The sequence below is a fragment of the Dipodomys merriami genome, unplaced genomic scaffold (assembly GCF_024711535.1).
Source record: "Dipodomys merriami isolate MVZ:Mamm:240054 unplaced genomic scaffold, mDipMer1.0.p SCAF_10, whole genome shotgun sequence".
Lineage (NCBI taxonomy): Eukaryota > Metazoa > Chordata > Mammalia > Rodentia > Heteromyidae > Dipodomys > Dipodomys merriami.
This window is the reverse complement of record NW_027202271.1, coordinates 14,159,198-14,176,353: the sequence shown is the minus strand read 5'-3', so window position 1 is coordinate 14,176,353 and position 17,156 is coordinate 14,159,198. Positions and strand designations below refer to the sequence as shown.

The 17,156-nt window shown below is 42.4% G+C and overlaps 1 protein-coding gene and 1 non-coding gene across 3 annotated transcripts in view; both read left to right on the top strand.

Moving 5' to 3' along the window:
• The window catches only part of Lima1 (LIM domain and actin binding 1), a 134,626-nt gene that overhangs the window by 13,699 nt on the left and 103,771 nt on the right, over window positions 1–17,156 (top strand). The gene's annotated exons all lie outside the window — the stretch shown is intronic.
• On the top strand, window positions 461–563 carry LOC138806508 (U6 spliceosomal RNA). The gene has a single exon (XR_011365905.1). It is a non-coding gene; the product is annotated as a U6 spliceosomal RNA (small nuclear RNA).

Here is a 17,156-nt window from a genome sequence, read left to right as displayed (position 1 = left end):
AGGCTGAGTACCAGAGGCTCACACCTGTAATCCTAGCTACTTTGGATGCTGAGATCTGGGGATTGTGGTTTGAAGCCAACCCAGGCAGGAAAGTTAGTGAGACTCCTATCTCCACTTAACTGCCAAAAGCCAGAAATGAAGCTATGATTCACTTGATAGAGCTCTAGTCCTGAGCACAAAAACTCAGGGACAGCTGGGTGCCGGTGGCTCACATCTGTAATCCTAGCTACTCAGGAGGCTGAGATCTAAGGCTTATGGTTCAAAGCCAACCCCGGCAGGAAAAGTCTGTGAGAGTCTTATCTCCAATAAACCACTGGAAAACCAGAAGTGGCGCTGTGGCTTAAGTGGTAGAGCACTAGCCTTGAGTTGAAGAGTGCAGGGACAGCGCTCAGGCCCAGAGTTCAAGCCTTACAACTGACAAAAGAAAATAATAACAACAACAACAACAACAACTCTGGGTGCTCGCTTCTGCAGCACATACTAAAATTGGAATGATACAGAGAAGATTAGCATGGCCCCTGCACAAGGATGACACACAAATTGGTGAAGCATTCCATATTTTTAAACAAGACCATACTAAAGCTACCAGCACAACTATGTTTATTGCAGCATTATTTACCATAGCTAAGGCATGGAACCAACCCAGATACCCCTCAGTAGATAAATGGATCAAGAAAATGTGGTATATATACACAATGGAATTCTATGCTTCCATCAGAAAGAATGACATTGCCCCATTTGTTAGGAAATGGAAAGACTTGGAAAAAATTATATTAAGTGAAGTAAGCCAGGCCTAAGGAAACATAGGTCCCATGGTTTCCCTTATTTGCAATGTCTAGGATATGTTGGGGACAAGCAGAAAAGGTCAGATAAGATTATGTTAAGCGAGGAGGCTGGAAAGGTGGCTCAGTGGTAGAGCACTTGCTTTGCATGCTCGAGGCCCTGGGTTCGATTCCTCAGTACCACATAAGCAAAAAGAAAAAAGCTGGAAGTGGTGCTGTGGCTCAAGTGGTAGAGCGCTAGCCTTGAGCTGAAGAGCTAAGGGACAGCGCCCAGGCCCAGAGTTCAGGCCCCACGACCGGACCAAAAAAAAAAAAAGATTATGTTAAGTGAAATGAACCCCAAGGTAGGGACACAAGTGTTTTTTTCTTCCTTGTTTTGTTTCTAACATATTTATAAGGTACCATGTGATTTTTTTTTTGTTGCTTTGTATGTTCCCCCACTGTATAACTGCTTTTTTCACTGTTTTTGATGCTGATATAATTTGGGGAGGGGAAGGGAAAATTGTTTAAATAGGGATACAGATTGACCCATTGCAACGAGATGTACAAAACACTGTTGAAAAATGAACTTTACAATTTAGGCTAGGGGGGGATGAGGTGAGGAGGTGGGAGGGATGGGATAGTAGGGGAAAAACAAAGGAGGAGTCAACAATGCTTGATAAGAAATGTACTCATTACCTTGCTCAAGTAACTGTAACCCCTCTGTACAGTATTTTCACAATAAAAAACTTATTTAAAACAAAACAAAACAAAAAAACCCCAAGAACAGCACCCAGGCCTTGAGTTCAAACTCCAGAACTGCTACACACACACACACACACACACACACACACACACACACACACACACACACACACATACACACACACACACACACACACACACACACACACACACACACACACACACACACACACACACACACACACACACACACACACACAAGTTAGATGTTGGTGGCTTATGCCTGTAATCCTAGCTACTCAGGAGGCTGAGATCTGAGGATCACAGTTCAAAGCCAGCCCAGGCAGGAAAGTCTGAGAGACTCATATCTCATTCAATAAATTACTCAGAAAAAGCCAGAAGAAGCACTGTGGCTCAAGTGGTAGATTGCTAGCCTTGAGCACAAAGAGGCTCAGTGACAGAGCCCAGGCTTTGAGTTCAAGCCCCAGGACTGGCAAAACAAAACAAAAACATGAATAACTTTCAACCAAGCATTGGTGACTCAAATTGTTAGCCTATATACTCAACAGGCTGAGATCTGAGGATCTCTGTTCAATGCCAGCCCAGTCAGACTCTTATCTATAATTAAGACTTATCTATAATGAATCACACACACAAAAGCCAGAAATGGAGCTGTGGTTCAAGTGGTAGAGCACTAGCCTTGAGAAAATATGCTCAGGGACAGTGCCCAGGCCAAGTTCAAGCCCCGGGACTGGCACCAAAAAAAGTAACTTTATTTAGCTTCTCTTGGGCTGGGAAAGTGGCTAGAGAAAGTGGTAGAGAACTTGCCTGGCATGCATAAGGCCCTAAGTTGGATTCCTCAACACCACATAATCAGAAAAAGCCAGAAGTAGCACTGTGGCTCAAGTGGTAGAATGCTAGTCTTGAGCTGAAGAGCTGAGGGAGGGACAGCACCCAGGCCCAGAGTGTAGGCCCCACAACCAACAAAAAAATAAAATAAAATAAAAATAAAATATTTAACTTCTCTAGACCCTAATCTGAATACTACTCAGCAAAAAAAAGTGGGGGGCTGGGAAGGTGGCTCAGTGGTAGAGCGCTTGTCTTGCATGCATGAGGCCCTGGGTTTGATTCCTCAGCACCACATAAGCAGAAAAAAAAAGGCTGGAAGTGGTGCTGTGGCTCAAGTGGTAGAGCACTTGCCTTGAGCTGAAATGCTGAGGGACAGTGCCCAGGCCCAGAGTTCAGGCCCCACGACCGGACCCACCCCCCCCAAAAAAAGTGGGGTGATATTACTTATGAGCTCATTACTGTGAGAGATAAGTACATTTAGATATGGAAAGCAATTGAAGCAGCTTCTGATATGTGGTAAATGCTTAATCAATTTTAGGAATATATATATATATATATATTTTTTTTTTTTGGTCCAGTCGTGGGGCCTGAACTCTGGGCCTGGGCGCTGTCCCTCAGCTCTTCAGCTCAAGGCTAGCGCTCTACCACTTGAGCCACAGCGCCACTTCTGGCTTTTTTCTTTTTGCTTATGTGGTGCTGAGGAATCGAACTCAGGGCCTGAGGCATGCAAGGCAAGCACTCTACCACTGACCCACCTTCCCAGCCCCTAGGAATATATTTTTTATTACCATTACAATCATTGTTTATTAAGCACTTATTTTAACAATGTGCTAAAAGAACATTTTGAAGATGATAGGTTTAGGGAAATTTTCTGTTACTCAGTAAATAGTAAACTCAGTTTGTCACCTTAAGCTTTAAGGAGTCTTGGGGCAGAGTAGGCTAGGTGCTGTGACCTAGGCTGCAGCTTCTGGCCAAGCCCTTACCATTTCTAGTTTTGAGACACTTAATGTGAAGGCAGATATTTTCAAATCCCTGGTCTACAGTTTTCTTCTTTTTTTGTCAGTCCTGGAGCTTGAACTCTGGGCCTGGGCATTGTCCCTCAGCTCTTCAGCTCAAGGCGAGTGCTCTGCCACTTGAGCCACAGCACCACTTCTGGTTTTCTGATGGTTAATTGGAGATAAGTGTCTCATGGACTTTCCTGCCCAGGCTGGCTTTGAACTGTGATCCTCAGATCTCAGCCTTCTGAACAGCTAGGATTATAGGTATGAGCCACTGGTGCCTGGCAACCATATTTAATAACCAATCCTCAGGCTTATGTTATAGCATGGCTCAAACTTTAACTTCATTTTGACATAGTCTGTCTGGGTGGTGGCAGTTTGAGTCTGTTTCTGCGTTCTTGCTCTGGCTAATAACCCTGGGAACAAAGTTCCAAAGGTATTTTTGCCCTGGAATAATAGACAACCCATTTCTTTGGAATCCATAGGAGAGCTTTAACTTGCATAGATAATCCTAATCTGTAAAGTGCCACCATCCAACTGGGAAGCAATAGACCTGTAAGAAGCAAAATCCCAAACAGTGACCTTCTCTTAATGATGGGTTGTCACATCCTGTCTGTCAGCCTCTTCACTGCATTATGCACTGGAGGGAATATTAATGAGCAATCAGAAAAGTGATGTCTGCAGAAATGAGGCTCTCTCGTCTATATAGTCAAGCACCATTTCTGTTTAGAAATAACATTAATAAGATCTGGGTAAAATCAGACACCAAGAAAGAACAGCTGCTCAGAGAGGTGATTTTAATTGTATAAGAAATTACACATGATATTCAGAAAGTTCTTGTGCAACTAGAAAAAGTAATTAAACCGTAGAGGTAATAAACAATTTAATAAACCACATTCACAAATAAATGTAGTTTCATAAAGGAAGTGTATAGATTGGCCAATAGACATTTGAAAAGAACTTCAATATCCCTTATGGTTAAAGAATGAAAACTAACAAAATATTGTACCATTTTTTTATAGATTGGAAGAAATAATAATGTTTTGCCAGTCCTGGGGCTTGAACTGAGGCCTTGGGCTCTGTCCTTGAGCTTCTTTTGCTCAAGGCTATTACTTGAGCAATAGTGCCACTTTCGGCTTTTTCTGTTTGTGTAGTACTAAGGAATTGAACCCAGGGCCTCATGCATACTAGTCAAGCACGTTACCACTAAGCTACATTCTCAGTCCAATGTGAATGTTCTTCTACTTGATTGTTCAAATATATCTAAGTTGGTGTAATTTCCTCAAAGACAAATTTGAGGTGTGTCTATTAAAATTTTTAATGCATAAGTCTTTTGAACTAGAAATGCTACTTTCTATGAGCACAGCATAGATGTTTGCTTACTGTAGAAGTGTATACCTCAGGTAGGCATCATAAAAGCATATTCGTTGTAGTCTCTTTCTTTCTCACTTTTTTCTTGTTGTTGTTGGTTGTAGGGCTTGAACTGTGGGCCTGGGCACTGACCCTCAGCTCTTCAGCTCAAGGCTAGTGCTCTACCACTTGAACCACAGTGCCACTTCTGGTTTTTTGGAGATTAGAGACTCACAGACTTTCCTACTGGGGCTACCTTTGAACTGTGATCCTCAGGCCTCAGCCTTCTGTGAGCCACCTGTGTCTGGCGCCACCTCCCCCCCCTTCTTTTTTTTTTTTTTTGGGTCCGGTCGTGGGGTTTGAACTCTGGGCCTGGGCACTGTCCCTCAGCTCTTCAGCTCAAGGCTAGCGCTCTACCACTTGAGCCACATCGCCACTTCCGGCTTTTTTCTTTTTGCTTATGTGGTACTGAGGAATCGAACCCAGGGCCTCAGACATGCAAGGCAAGCACTCTACCACTGAGCCACCTTCCCAGCCCCTGTCCCCCCCCCCCTTCTTTTGTTCTAGTACTGGGTCTTGAACTTTAGGCTTCGTATTCTCACTGAGCTTTTTTTTTTTTTTTTTGGTCAGTCATGGGGCTTGAACTCTGGGCTTGGGAGCTGTCCTTGTGCTCTTCAGCTCAAGGCGAGTGCTCTACTGCTTGAGCCACAGCACCATTTCCCGTTTTCAAGTGGTTTATTTGAGATAAGAGTCTCACAGACTTTCCTGCCCGGGCTGGCTTTGAACCTTGATCCTCAGATCTCAGCCTCCTGAGTAGCTAGGATTACAGGCGTGAGATACTGGTGCCCGGCTCACTCAGCCTTTTTGCTCATGGCTGGTGCTCTACAATTTGGGCCACTTCATTGCAGTCTTGTTCATAATAATGAAGAACCCAAAGCAACTAAACAATAGCTGTTCTTTGACAGGGGCTTGGGTCAGAAAGTTATTAAAAATATTATATGCTAGGCACCAATAGCTTATGGCTGTAATCCTACTTAGGAAGCTAAGATGTGAGGATAACAGTTCAAAGCCAGCTGTGCAGGAAAGTCACTGAAACTCTTCTCTCGAATTAACTATAAATAGCCTGAAGTAGAGCTGTCACTTAAGTGGTAGAGCAGTAGCCTTGAGCAAAAAACTCAGGGACATCCCCCAGGACCTAAGTTCAAACCCCAGGACTGACAAGAGAAAACAAAACAAAACACTACAGAGTGGTACTGAAAGGTTAAGTAGGCCCTTATGTCCTGAGATGAGAATATGATAGAAAATAAATAATTGCTGAGAAGCACATTAACAGCCATTGTAGTTAAAACAATGTATATATGTATGTGATGTGTGTTAATTTATCTGTCTCAGTTTTCTCACCTGTAAAATAGGCATCATAATGATAGGCATCATAATGAGTCACTGTAAAGATAATATTTGCAGAGGTCTTAGAACATTGTCTGACACATGGTATTATGTATTTCCTATTGTTGTCATTACTTGCGGGACATATCAGAAAATTTATAATCCATTTGGCAGAAGTTACTTTGAGAAATGAAATTGTCTTGAGGGAAGAGGCAGGCAAGAACACAAAGAGACTTCTCTTTCTTACCTTGTATATTTCCACATAAATGGACATGATGATTAGGCTCATCCTTTGACAATCACTCTGGCCAGGAAACCTAGACAGTGAACAAAATGGCAACTCTGACTTTGTACACCTGTTGAGACCTGCAGAAATGAGGTAGGTGAAGAAAGGTGGAAGTAAGGGAGGGAGATAGAAAGGATTCTAACATGGAGGCTGACTGATAGATTCTATCATGACTGCCGACTTATTGGCCTAATTAAATATTTTAAAATTTTAAATTGAGCTAGACATAGTGGCAGCACAGGCCTAAATCCCAGCCTAGGAAGATGAGGTCAGCCTGGATTTTATATATAAAGAGACCTTGTCTCAAACAAATGTGAAAGCTTAAGTTGCATAAGAACCTTATAACAGGGGCTGGGAAGGTGGCTCAGTGGTAGAGCGCTTGCCTTGCATGCTCAAGGCCCTGGGTTCGATTCCTCAGCACCACATAAGCAGAAAATAAAAAGCCAGAAGTGGCGCTGTGGCTCAAGTGGTAGAGCGCTAGCCTTGAGCTGAAGAGCTGAGGGACAGCGCCCAGGCCCATAGTTCAGGACCCCAAAAAAAAGAAACATTTACAACGACCAACATTTTTCTGAACTTAGCCTTTTTATAACTCACTAGGTTATGTTCATTTAAAAAAAATTTTTTTTTTTTTGCTGGGCGCTGGTGGCTCACGCCTGTAATCCTAGCTACTCAGGAGGCTGAGATCTGAGGATCGCGGTTCAAAGCCAGCCCGGGCATGAGAGACCTTGAGACTCCTATCTCCAATAAACCACCGGAAAACCGGAAGTGGCGCTGTAGCCCAAGTGGTAGAGCACTCGCCTTGAGCTGAAGAGCTGAGGGACAGCACCCAGGCCCAGAGTTCAAGCCCCACGACCGACAAAAAAAAAAAAAAAAAAAAAAAAAAAAATTTTTTTTAAGTGATGTGTGATCAGGCACCAGTGGCTCATTTCTGTAATTTTAGCTATTTAGGAGGCTAAGAGCTAGAGGATCATGATTCAAAGCTAGCCTAAGCAAAAAGTTCAATGGAGACTCCATTTCCAAAAAACAACCTTTTTGTTGTTGTTGGTCATGAGGCTTGAATGAGGGCAATCTTCTGAGCTTTTGTGCTCAAATCTAATGCTGTACCACTTTAAGCCATAGCACCACTTATGGTTTTCTGGCTGGCTTTGAATTGCAATCCTCAGATCTCAGCCTCCTGAGTAGCTAGGATTACAGGCGAGAGCCATCAGTGCCCAGCCCCTTTCAACATTTTTATCCACCTCTCCTGACCTACCTGTTTCTTCACTTTTCTTAATTATGTAATTCATTTTTCTTTTTTTAATTTAATTTAATTTAATTTAATTTATTTTATTTGTGAACATACTGTACAGAGGGGTTACAATTACATGGGCAGGATAATGCATACATTTCTTACCAAGCATTGCAGCCTCCTCCTTTGTAATTCATTTTTCTAATAATTGTAAAATAAATTTATTTGTGTTATTTATTGTTACTAAAAGGTAATGCAGCAGGGTGCTGATGGCTTACGCCTGTAATCCTAGCTCCTCAGGAAGCTGAGATCTGAGGATCACAGTTCAAAGCTAGCCTAAGCAGGGAAGTCCATGAAACTCTTATTTCCAATTAACCACCAGAAACTGGAAGTGGCACTGTGGTTGAAGTGGTAGAGCATTTGCCTTGAGGTAAAGAGCTCAGGGACAATGCCCAGGCCCAGAGTTCAAGCTCCATGACCGATTGAAAAAAAAAAAGGTAATGCACAGAGGGGTTACAGTTACATAAGTCAGGTCAAGAGTACATTTCTTTTTGGACAATGTTATCCATTCCCTTGCTCTCCCAGTTTTTCCTCCCATCCCCATCTACAAGTTATATAGTATCTGCTCCATTTATTCACCATTTATCCCTCCATTTCTGTGGTCCTCCCATACCCTCCCAAAGATACACAAATACACAAGAAAACAAAAACAACAACAAAGGAAAAAAAACACTCTTGTTTTAGGGCTGGGAATGTGGCTTAGTGTTAGAGTGCTTGGCTAACATGCATGAAGCCCTGGGTTCAATTCCTCAGTACCACCTAAACAGAAAAAGTGAGAAGTGGTGCTGAGGCTCAAGTGGTAGAGTGTTAGCCTTGAGTAAAAGAAGCTCAGGACAGTGCCTAGACCCTGAGTTCAAGCCCAGGACTAGCAAAAAAGAAAAAAGAAAAAGAAAACCTGTTGTTTCCATTTCCTGGGATTGATTTTGATATAAAATGTTTGATATGGGGCTGGGAAGGTGGCTCAGTGGTAGAGTGCTTGCCTCACATGAGGCCCTGGGTTCAATTTCTCAGTACCACATACACATAAAAAGTCAGAAGTGGCACTGTGGCTCAAGTGACAGAACGCTAGCCTTGAGCTGAAGAGCTCAGGGACAGTGCCCAGGCCCAGAGTTCAAGCCCCACCACTGACAAAAAAAAAAAGAAAGAAAGAAAAAGAAAGAAAGAAAGAAAGAAAGAAAGAAAGAAGGAAAGAAAGAAAGAAAGAAAGAAAGAAAGAAAGAAAGAAAGAAAAAGAATTGTGGGCCTGGGTGCAGTCCTTGAGCTCTTCAGCTCAAGGCAAGCGCTCTACCCTTTGAGCCACTGTACCACTTCTGGTTTTCTAAGTGGTTAATTGGAGATAAAGAGTCTCACAGACTTTCCTGCCCAGGCTGGCTTTGAACAGCGATCCTCAGATCTGAGCCTCCCAAGTAGCTAGGATTACAGGCATGAGCACCCAGCTATTACATATTTCTTAAACATACAAGATATCAAGGTCTTAACTGCTCTCAAACAATGTGTTAGGCAATGCTTTGCATTTACTTCCTTTTATGTTAAAACCACCCTATAGGGCAAGTTTATCATCCTTATTTTACACAGAGGGAAGCTGAAGCACCAGAAAGTGCCATACATGTAGTGAGCACTGGAATCAGAATTTGAACTAGCTGTATTTATGTTTTATAATCCAGCCTCCAAGTAACCATAGTGAGAAGGTGGGTAATGCATGCTCTATCAGGAGGACACTGAGTTTTCCAGGGACCTTCAGTGATCATTCATCAGCTAATCTGCTGACTTCCTTTTCTCTACTTTTTAAACTATTTTCTTCTTTAGTTTCACTTGTTTTTTGTGCCCTGGGGATTGATCCTAGCTCTCTCCATGCACAGCATGGACTCTATCACTGGAGCTTCATCCTCAACCCACAAACTATAATTTTTTTTGTTGGTTGTGGTATTTGTACTCTGGGCCTGGGTGCTGTACCTGAGCATTTCAGCTCAAGGCAAGCACTCCACCACTTGAGCCATAGTGCTACTTCTGATTTTCTGGTGGTTTATTCAAGATAAGAGTCTCATGGACTTTCTTGCCTGGGCTGGCTTTGAGCCATGATCCTCAGATCTCAGCAACCTGAGTAGCTAGGATTTCAGGCACGAGCCACCAATGCCCAGCTAACTATAATCTTAAAAAATAAGTTCTATTACATTTAATTTGTATGCCATATAATCCACCTATTTTAACTGTGTAATTCAGTGTTTTCAAAAATATTTTAAGGGCTGGGAAGGTGGCTCAGTGGTAGAACGCTTGCCTTGCATGCCTGAGGCCCTGGGTTTGATTCCTCAGCACCACATAAGCAAAAAAGCCGGAAGTGGCACTGTGGCTCAAGTAGTAGAGCACTAGCCTTGAGCTGAAGAGCTGAGGGACAGCGCCCAGGCCCAGAGTTCAGGCCCCACGACCGGACACACACAAAAAAAATATTTTAAGAATTGTGTAGCCATTTCCGTAATCAGTTTTACATTTTTTTTATTGTGAAAATACCGTATAGAGGGGTTACAATTACATGGGCAAAATAATGAGTACATTTCTTTTTTTTTTTCTTTTTTGGTCGGCCGTGGGGCTTGAACTCTGGGCCTGGGCGCTGTCCCTCAGCTCTTCAGCTCAAGGCGAGCACTCTACCACTTGAGCTACAGCGCCACTTCTGGTTTTCTGGTGGTTTATTGGAGATAGGAGTCTCACGGTCTCTCCTGCCCGGGCTGGCTTTGAACAGCGATCCTCAGATCTCAGCCTCCTGAGTAGCTAGGATTACAGGCGTGAGCCACCAGCGCCCGTCGAGTACATTTCTTATCAAGCATTGTTGCCTCCTCCTTTGTTTCCCTTCCCATCCCTTCCCATCTCCCCCACCCCCCAGGTTTACATTTTTATTACCTCCTAGAAAGAAAAGATCTATAGTTACTAGCAGTCAGCCTTTTTCTTCTTTCCCCAGTCTTACCAACAGCTAACCTACATGGTTGTTTTGATTGTCTCTTCATTAAGTGGAATATTTTCAAGGTTCATCTGTGCTATACTATGTAATAGCACTTTATTCCTTTATTATGACCAAATGATATTCCATTGGGGAATATACCACATTTTGTTTATCAATGCATTAGTTGATAGACTTTTGGTTTAGTCATACTGTTTTGTCTGTGAGTAATGCTGCTATGAATATTCATGTCTAGGTTTTTGTATTAGACATGTGTTTTTATTTCTCCCTTGTTTGTATGTATGTGTGTTTGTGTATATGTGTGTATGTGTGTGTATGGTGTGTATATGTGGTATGTATATGTTTTGAAATAAGGTCTCACTAGCCCAATCTAACCTCCAACTTGAGATCCTACTGCCCCCACCTTCCAGGTGCTGGGATTACAGCTGTGTACCATGCTTAGATTTACTTTTATTTTTAATTACATTATTTTAAGTAATTGCACATAATTGTTGCGTGCAATGTGAGAATTTGATACATATTCACATTTCTATTGAACATAAGCTTACACATATATTCAAACATGTAGGACCACAATTGCTGGATCATATGGAAACTTTGTTACTTTTTTTTAAAACTGTTACTATAAGGGTGATGTACAGGTAATGAGCACATTTCATAAATCAGGTAATGAGTACATTTCATAAATCAGGTAATGAGCACATTTCGTTTTGGCCAGTGTCACCCCTTCCTTCACTCTCTCCCAGTTTCTCACACCTACCCCTCTCCAGAAGTTTCAACATAGTGTCTAGTGAGGGGCTGGGAAGTTGGCTCAGTGGTAGAGCACTTGCCTTGCATGCATGAGGCCCTGGGTTCAATTCCTCAGCACCACATAACCAGAAAAAAAAGCCGGAAGTGGCGCTATGGCTCAAGTGGTAGAGTGCTAGCCTTGAGCTGAAGAGCTGAGGGACAGCGCCCAGGCCCAGAGTTCAGGCCCATGACCGGACCAACCCCCCCCCCCCCAAAAAAAAAGTAGTGTCTAGTGAGTACCACTGCTACATTTGTTCACCCTTTGTGGAAACTTTGTTTTTAACCTATTGAGGACCTGCAAGGCTATTTTCCAAAGTAGATGTACCATTTTAAATTCCTACCAGCAGGAATCTCTCCACATCCTTGCCAAAATTGGTCAAAGTACAGTTCTCTTAAGTATCCTCCACAATAAGAAATATTTTAATATTTTAGGGAGGTGGAATGTAGCTAAAGTGGTAGAGCATCTGCTTAGCAAGCCAGAGGCCCTGGGTTCAAACTCTAGTACTACAAAATGTATGTATAAAATCGTTGGTTATTGTGGCATATGCCTGTACTCCTATACTTGGGAAGCAAAAACTGGGAGGACTGTGATTCAAATCCAGCTTGAGCAAAGAACAAGACCTTTATCTTAACCAATGAAAGGTGGTATAATGCATGTGGGAAGTACAAATAGAGGATAATAGTCCAGGCTTGCCAAGATATAAAGACCCAACTTGAAAAATAACTAAAAGCAAAGCCAGGTGGCTAGCAAGTAAGCAAGCAAGCAAGGAAAGAAGGAAGAAGGAAGGAAGGAAGAAAGGAAGGAAGGAAGGAAGGAAGGAAAGCAGGCAGGCAGACAGAAAGAGAGAGAAAGCGAAAAAAAGAAAGAAAGAAAAAGAAAAGTAATTTACATTGCTATTTAGTTTACATACATGTATAAATGATGAAAACATTTGGTAAATTCAGCTTCTTTCAAGAAACAGAAGCAGGAGTTCTAGGTCAACCTGGGCTACATACCAAAACCCTGTCTCCAAAACAAAATAAAACAAAAGCTTTATAAAAGAATATTTAGGGGCTGGAATGGTGGCTCAGTGGTAGATTGCTTGCCTCACATGCATGAGGCCCTGGGTTCCTTTCCTCAGCACCACATACACATAAAAAGTCAGAAGTGGCACTGTGGCTTACGTGACAGAACTCTAGCCTTGAGCTGAAGAGCTCAGGGACAGTGCCCAGGCCCAGAGTTCAAGCCCCACTACTGACATAAAATAAAAATATTTAAGCTGGGCACCATTGGCTCAGGCATGTAATCCTAGCTACAGAGGATCATAGTTCAAAGCCACCTGTGCAAAAAAGTCCCCATAAGACTCTTCAATAAACTACTCAAAAAAAAAAAAAATAGTGCTGTGACTCAAGTGGTAGAGCATAAGCGTTGAGCACAAAAAGGCTCAGGGACAATGCCCAGGCCCGGAATTCAAGCTCCAGGACCAGCAAAAAAAAAAAAAAAAGAAAGAAAGAAAGAAAGAAAGAAAAAAAGAATATTTACCTATAGTGTGTGTGATGCAGTCTGACATTGCCTGGTGCCTTCTATTGTTTTTCTATCGAAACAACAGGCTAGGTTGTAGCTCAGTTGTGGAATTCTTGTCTAACCTGTGGGAGGCCTGGGTTCAATCCACAGCACTGCAAAAACAAAAACAAAACAAAACATTCTGGTTCTGACAAACGAAATTGATTTCACAACTCACTAATTGTAACCTGCAGTTAAAACACTAGGCTATTGTAACTTCTTCATCTTATAAAAGAAGGCAAAGTCCAAATGGGTGTGTTGTTCATGGTCATGTGGCTAATTAGTGGCAGGGATAAGATCAAAGGTCAAATCTGTTGCCTCCCAGCTTTAACTTTTTTTTTTTTTTGTCAGCTGTGGGACTTGAACTCAGGGACTGAGTGCTGTCCTTGAGCCTCTTGGTGGTCAAGGCTACCACTCTACCACTTGAACCACAGCTCCACTTTGGATTTTTGAGTGATTAATTGGAGATGAGTCACATTGGGGACTTTTCTGCCCAGGCTGGCATCAAACCATAATCTTCAGATTTCAGCCTTCTAAGTAGCTATGATTACAGGTGTAAGCCACTGTCGTCTGGCTCCTGCTTTAACTTTGACATCTCAATAGATTATAGCTGCCTTCATGATCAGCAAATAAAAATAAAATGGAATTCCTATTCAAACATTTGCCTTGTGTATTTTTCATAAGCAGCGTTTTAGATTCAGCGACAAACCAGACTAGAGGAAGAAAGAATTAAAATAACCTGATTTTGTTATCATGAGTCATTGGTCCACAGAAAAATTTTATGCTGTCTGGGTAGGGAAGTTCTAGGTAAACTAGTCAGCTCAAATTTACAAGTTCAGGGTCTCAGATTTGGTTAGTCCAAATCTTTTTTTTTCTTTTTCTTTTTCTTCTTCTTTTTTTTTGGTCATTCTTGGGGCTTGAACTCTGGGCCTGGGTGTGGTCCCTGAGCTCTTCAGCTCAAGGCTAGTGCTCTACCACTGGAGCCACAGCACCACTTCCTGCTTTTTCTGTTTATGTGGTGCTGAGGAATCGAACCCAGGGTCTCATGCATGCAAGGCAAGAACTCTACCATTGAGCCACCTTCCCAGGTGGTCCAAATCTTTTTCATTTATATATTTATTTTTGAGTTAGGGTCTTACAGTGTAGCCTAGATTACCTCAAATTCCTCATCCTTCAGTCTGAGCCTCCTGATTACAAATATTCACACCATATCTGGCTCACAGGCTACTTTTTTTTTGGGGGGGGGTCAATTGTGGTACTTGAACTGTGGGCCTGGGTACTGTCCTTCAGCTCTTCAGCTCAAGACTAGTGCTTGACCACTTGAGCCACAGAGCCACTTCTGGCTTTCTGAGTGGTTTACTGGAGATTAGAGTCTCATTGCCTTTCCTGCAGGAGCTAGCTAGCCCGGTGATCTTCAGATCTCAGCCTCATGAATAGCTAGGATTACAGGCATAAGCCACCACGCCTGGCTCATAGGCGACTTTTAAGGGGAACAGATTTTCTTTTTCTTTTTCTTTTTCTTTCTTTTTTTAATTTTTTCTTTCTTTATGTTTTTTGCCCCAGTCCTGGGGCATTGTCCCTGAGCTTATTTTGCTCAAGGCTAGCACTCTACCACTTGAACCACTGTGCTGCTTCTGGCTTTTTCTGTTTATGTGATACTGAGGAATCTAACCTAGGGCTTTATGCATACTTGCCAAGCATTCTACCACTAGACTATGTTCCTAGTCCATGGAAGCAGATTTTCTTACACAGGAAAATTTGAATGTCAACAGAAAATTCAAAGTAGAATATGTAAAAAAAATTTTTTTGGGGGGGTCCGGTCGTGGGGCCTGAACTCTGGGCCTGGGCACTGTCCCTCAGCTCTTCAGCTCAAGGTTAGCGCTCTACCACTTGAGCTACAGCACCACTTCCGGCTTTTTTCTTTTTGCTTATGTGGTGCTGAGGAATTGAACCCAGGGCCTCATGCATGCAAGGCAAGCGCTCTACCACTGAGCCACCTTCCCAGCCCCTATGTAAAATATTTTATGCTGCTTTTTTCCTATGTTTCATTAAGTACATACAGCTTTTAAACCCTCAAATTCAGTGCTTTTCCTCATTTAATGGCGAAATCTTGACTAGTCACTTCACAGTTATTTAAATGAGGTTTTCTTGGGCCGTTTTCCAGACTTGATGAATCAGAATTATGAGATAGGACCTGGAAACTAGTATTTTGTTTTTGTGTTTTGGTTTGGTTTGGTACTGGGACATGAAACCAGGTGCTTTGTGCTTGCTAGTCAGATATTCTCCTACTTGAGAGTCAAATCCTTAGCTCTTTTTTTTTTTTTTTGGGGGGTCCTGTCGTGGGGCCTGAACTCTGGGCCTGGGCGCTGTCCCTCAGCTCTTCAGCTCAAGGCTAGCACTCTACCACTTGAGCCACAGTGCCACTTCCAGCTTTTTTTCTTTTTGCTTATGTGGTGCTGAGGAATCGAACCCAGGGCCTCATGCATGCAAAGCAAGCACTCTACCACTGAGCCACCTTCCCAGCCCAAACCCTTAGCTCTTTTTTCTCTGTTTTTGTTTTTTTAGATAGAGTCTGGCTTTTTCTCTGGGCCAGAGTGGACTTGGATCTTCCTATTTTGGCTTTTCTTTTTCTTTTTTTCCTGAGCTGAGAATTGAACTCAGGACCTTGCACTTGCTAGACAAGTGGGTTCCATTGAGAGCTAACTCCTGATCTTCTTATTTAAGCTTCCTATTCAAGCCCCACAAATGACAAAAAAAAAAAAAAGGGTAAAAAAAACTTGGATGACACACACCACTAAGTCTAGCTATTGGTTGAGGTGGGGATCTTGAGAACTTTTTGTATGGGCTCACCTTGAACTGAGATCCTTCTTATCTCTGCCTCCTGAGAAGCTAGGATTATAATCTTGAGTCACCTGCAGTGCCTGGCCTAGAAATCAGTATTGTAAAGCAATTTTCCAGGTGCATCTTATGTATACTAAGTTTAGGAACTATTGAATTGAGATTTTTTTTCCCTCCCTCTTATTTCTCATTGTAATTTCCTTTCATTTCTAGAATTACTATTTGGCTTTGCTACCTTAAAGCATTTAGCATTTGTTAAAAAAAACAAACACCTGAATTATGTCAACAGAGGAAGCTGACTAAACCAGTCTGTTTTATGGAGTTCAGTTTAATTTACCTGAGTTTGGTGGTAAAGACCTTTATATTTTTTGATGCTATGAAATGAAAATGATTTCCTATAATTTGAGAAGATATATTTTGCAATAAACAAACATAGTCTACTATACTGTTTCATTTTCTTTTCCCCCCCAAACTAGAGTTTGAATACAGTAAATGATACGTGTGTGTGTGCGCGCGTGCACGCACTAGGGATTAAACTCAGGGCTGAGGCACTGTCCCTGAACTTTTATGCATCCTACTACGTAAGCCACAGGTTCTCTTCTGGCTTTTTGTGGTGGTTAAATGGAGATGAGGGCTTCATGGATTTTTCGGTGTAGGTTGGCTTTGAACCATGATTCTCAGATTTAATCTTTGGATTAAATTTGTGAGCCACCAGTGCCGGTCAACTTCTAGCTTTGCAGTAGTTAATTGACGATAAGAATCTCTCAGATTGTGTGCCTGGGCTAGCTCTGAGCTACAGTTCTCAGATCTTAGCCTCCTGAGTAGCTAGGATTACAGGCATGAACCACCAGTAGCATGCAGCTTGAATAAGTAACTTTTTTGCCAGTCCTGGGGCTTGAACTCAGAGCCTGGGCACTGTCTCTAAGCTTCTTTGGTTCAAGGCTAGCACTCTATCACTTGAGCTACATCGCCACTTCTAGCTTCTTCTGTTTATGTGCTACTGGGGAATCAAACCCAGGGCTTTATGCATGCTAGGCAAGCACTAAGCCACCTTCCCAGCTCATTTTTTGTATGTTAATAACACTGTATTTTAGCTCTCAGAACAGTCTCTGGCATGAAGGAAAGGATTCAAAGTATCAAAAATTACTTGTTCTAAGCCGGGCGCTGTTGGCTCAAGCCTGTAATCCTAGCTACTCAGGAGGCTGAGATCTGATGATCACGGTTCAAAGCTAACCTGGGCAGGAAAGTCCATGAAACTCTTATCTCCAATGAAAACCACCAGAAAACTGGAAGTGGCACTGTAGCTCAAGTGGTAGAGCACTAGCCTTGAGCTGAAAAGCTGAGGGACAGTGCCCAGGCCCAGATTTAAAGCCCCACGACCGACAAAAATAAATAAATAAGTAAATAACTTGT